Raw genomic sequence first — 4,361 nt, forward strand, 5'->3', positions numbered from 1 at the left:
CCGGAGGTGGGCGCCCCCTGTGCCGCCTCAGGAGGAGAGGCCCCCCGGGCGGGAAGGGTCTCGCCCGGCACGGAGGCAGCCGCCCGGCCCTCGGCGCAGCTCTGGCGGGGCTGGGGAGCCGCTTCTCCCCGTGCCTGTGATGGGAGAGAGGGTCTCGGCAAGCGGCTCCCCGCGGGATGAGGCTGGAGGTGGCCGGTGGGGGCAGGCACCATCTTCCTGAAGGCGCCGGGGCTTTGGCTTGTTCCCTGGCGGCTAGCGACTGTTGTGGGGCTGGGACAGTACTTCTCGAGTCGGATTTCCTCTGACTGGCAGCAGGAATCTGTTGGATGTGCTGGGCAGCTGTCTCATTAAGCCCGTCTTTAATGATTAAGAAGCTTCCAAGTGGCTTTAGAAATAGCTTAAAGGTTGCAAAGCACGTGGGCTGGGTGGCAGCGGATTTGGTTTGCAGTGCTAAGGCAGAGGAGAGATCACACTAAGTGTGCGTTTTATTCAGGTTTTACACCGTTCTGTCAGCCTAAAGCATCTTTGAAATGGCTGCAGATGAAACTCTTGCTTTAGGGCCTGATGTTTCAGACTTTACCAAGTCAATTGCTGGGCAAAAGGTCGTACCCAAAGAGGCTGGGAACGCTCTCAGAGGCGAGAGTCAGCAGCAGGTCACGGTCTGGAGGGTGCTGCATGGCCAAGTGCTGCTTGGAGAGAGTTTAGAGCCAGGATGGGGGAAAAACTGTCTATTCCCTTGGGCTCCCTGAAGTGTGACTCTGGAATTCTTCTGAAATAAATGGGACTTGACTCCTTGAGCAAACTTCCCATTAATAGGAAAACAGGGGAGGGATTTCAGGAGTTGTTTAGACCATCTTCCTGCTCAGAGAAGGAGCTAGTCCTGCCTGGATAGTCAAGTCGCAGAGGTTTTTTTTATCCAAACTGCCCTGCCCCTTGTACAAAGTGATTAGTGCTGGACACCCCCTTGCCTAGTCTTGGCCCTTCTCTGTTATGCCCAGAGAGCTGGAGAGATCTACCTCTGAGTCTTTCTGGCTGAGACTCAGTGATTAATTGCAGAGAATGGAGCACTCGGCTGTATAAAAGTAGAGGGTTAGAGACTGGGAATCCTGCTGTGTTGGCTCTCTACATCTGGACAAGCTGCTGCCTGTTTCCATCAGGTTTTTTTCTGCCTCATTTTCTTCTACCTCATTTAATCCCCCCCCCCCCCCCCTGAGGCCATTAGATTGGAAATGCCAAGCGCAATTTGAGACAGGTACGTGGCGTTCATTAACTCCAGCTGGAAGCCAGGCAAAACATGTAATTTGATAAGAATGTGTTCGGGGAAAGAGCCATTACCAGGATTCGCAGGTGCTGTCAGCCAGCAATCACTGGTGCGGTGTTAACGACTCTGCTTCCTAAGCCAGCTGGAGTGTTGCTGGTGATGTCAATGAAGTCCTGGCCGCATCCAAAATCCTTAGTCTGTTTTATTTACAGTGCTTAGAAGCAAACACCGCGCATGTGGAGTGCGGAGAGGATGTGGGAGCCAGCAGGACTGAGGCTAGGGGGAGGACATGACACATCTGACTCTGCTACTTAAAACCACTGTTACATGCTCAGCCAGTTTAGTTGGAGCCCGTACACCCGCCAGCCTGGCAAAGGCACCCACCTGGTCCTCCTGAGAAAAGGGAGTGTAATGGCCAGCCCCATCATGAGCATTTCTGAGAAATTTCTTTTGCTGATTCTACAACTTTATCACAAAGAATTGTGAAAATAACTGACAAACAGCAGATGTTGTTTGGGGAGTTCATTCCGTATCCCCTCCCTGTCTGCTCCAGCACTGCACTCGCTAACCCACAGCCTGTTGTTCAGCTCACAGGGCGTCCGTGAGCTCTGCGAGTACCCACACATACAAGATTTATGCCCTGATCCATCAGACCATGCTGCTTTGCTCCCTTCACAAACCAGCCTAAAAATCTTCTAAAGTCTCTGGAGGCGATTGGCAGTGCCAAATCCCCAGACGTGAGTGAGGTGCTTTTCAGCATCTACCATGGAAGCTTTGTTATCGCACTGTATACTACTTTGTCTTTGGGGTAAATAGTTGGGTTTGCCTTGTTTTGCCCCCCAGCCCCGTCAGCTTCCCCGTCCTGCCAACGGCCTGTGGAAACGAGACGTCCAGCACACGTATTTGGTTTCCATTTGTGTACATTTTTTCTTAGTAAGTTCACTGAGACATTTCCTGTTTCTGGCTTTTATGCCTATTTAAGAGAGTATTGCTCCTATTTAAACCTCTGATAGAATGAAACATCCTAATTTTAATAGGAAGTAATCTCCAAGGCTCTTTGCAATGGGTTTTCTTGCTTTGCCTTATTCTGGTCATAAAGTCTGTCATAAAGACAGTCATATCTGGTCATAAAGACAGCTGACAGCCTGAGTCCCGGTGCTTGCCTTTGAGGTTTCATTTGTGACATAGGACATTGCAGGGCTCCAGGATTTATTGGTTTGCCTCATCTGGTTCTCCAAGAGCATCTTCTACCGTGTCTGAGCCACAGCTCTGCTGATGGGGCCGTTCAGGTGTGTTTCAACTGCTTGACCAGAGGAGCAGTTCTCCAGATTTTTTGTTTCCGAAGCTGGCAGGTTTGCATTTGACCCAAAACATGTGTACAGAAGCTGTCCTAGCTCTCTGGCCTCAGTTCTCGTTTGTTTCTGGAGCTTTGAGGTGTGTTGTCATCTGTTCCTTGTGTTACAAGGCTGCAGTAGTGGTGGTGAGCGACAGGAGAAGTCAGGGGACATGGATGTGGCTCTTGCTACGTCCAGACCTGGGAATCTCATGCCCCTCAGGCAGAACCGTGGGACGACTCACATTTGTGTGGTGTTTGCACAGTGGTATCCGTATTTGATCCATATTGTCACAATCCATGGAAGCCTCCTGCACCTCGGGCAACGCCCAGCTTACGGGTGGCACAGGCTATTACTTGCCTCAAAAGCTAAGTGCAGCTTCCACGAGAGCTGGAGACATGTAACCTCTGTGTTGTTTGCAACATCAGGCGGCAATAAAAACCTCTGTCTCACCTTGCAGTGTCACACAGTTTAGCATGCTGGCTCCCCGTCCAGCTCTGGGTTTGGTCTGTTAGGAGGGACAGAACTGGCTTCATAGAGCTGAGCTGCCGCCTCCTTCCAGCGGGAACAGGAGGTTTTCTGGTTGCTGTGAGAGGGGAAAGCTGAGCTGCAGGTCATCTTCCTACAGCTCCTACAAGAATGGATGCAGAGTTTTGGAATGCGAAGGGACAGATGACTCTTTCCCCTTTAATCATTCACCGTAGCAACAGCAGTATAAACCTCTTATAAAATCTTCCAAGAAATCATTGTTAAGGAGAAGGGGAAGACTTGTGCCAATTTCTCAGATTGTTAGGTGTTTATTAATGCCACCTTTTGTGCTGTGTGCATTCAAAACCCATTTCTGAGACATCGTAGATGTTGGTCAGATCCCTGCGAGTGACAGGTCGGGTGTGCACGGAGGCTGATGGCGCTGTCTGTGCCCATGGGGGTCTGTGGCCTCGGTGCAGCTCTGGCTCTGCATCTGGCTGGGGTGTTTTGTGGCATGTTGGGTTCAAGAGGTGACCTCCTAGGGAAAAGAACGTGGATGCTCAAAAACGCCAGTGAAGTACCATGCTCGGGAAACCAAGAAAGGTCATCGGTATCCAGGAAGTCATTGGTAAACTGGATGTTTTTTGTGTAGGCTCACGTCCGCTGCTTATCACTGAGGTGCGAGGATGCTTCTCCATCCGCCGTTGGGAGTGACTGATGTGTCACATGTTGTTTATTGCTCCTTGTCCCGGAGGAAGGCATCGAGCGCCCCGGGGTGCCCCGGAGCGTGTTTATTGGGTCGGTGGACGCTGCCCGGAGGCAGGTCACAGCAACACGCAGGACTCTGGGAGCGGGGGGCAAAGCCGTGACGGCATCTCCTCCGGGAGGGTTTGTCCCTTCTCAGCCGTGTCCCGGGGCGCTGCCTGTCCGCCCGCTTCTGGCCGGGGATGGCGGGTTTTGAATGGAAAGGCCAGAAGAGTCGTCGTGTCTGTGGTCAGTGCCGACCCCAGTTCCCTTCAGCAAGGTTTGCTCTGGGGACTTGGTTGGTTTTTCTCTAAAAAAGTACCAGAAACGTTAACGCCAGGTTTCTTCCAGCCCGGTCACTTGAGGTGCTGCTCGGGGCTCTCCTGACACCGGGGCTCTTCCCGTGTTCCCCACGGGGCCCGCAGCCAGCCCCGGCTCAGCCCCCGTCCCGCGGGGCCGCTGCGCGATGGAGTGTCTCGGGTGGGATCCGGCGCGGCTGGCGTGAGGGGCTTTCGGTGGGAGCCGCTGCCGCCGGCGGTGCGGGGGTCCCGGGG

The sequence above is a fragment of the Athene cunicularia genome, assembly GCF_003259725.1.
Source record: "Athene cunicularia isolate RWA chromosome 22 unlocalized genomic scaffold, athCun1 chr22_part1, whole genome shotgun sequence".
NCBI lineage: Eukaryota > Metazoa > Chordata > Aves > Strigiformes > Strigidae > Athene > Athene cunicularia.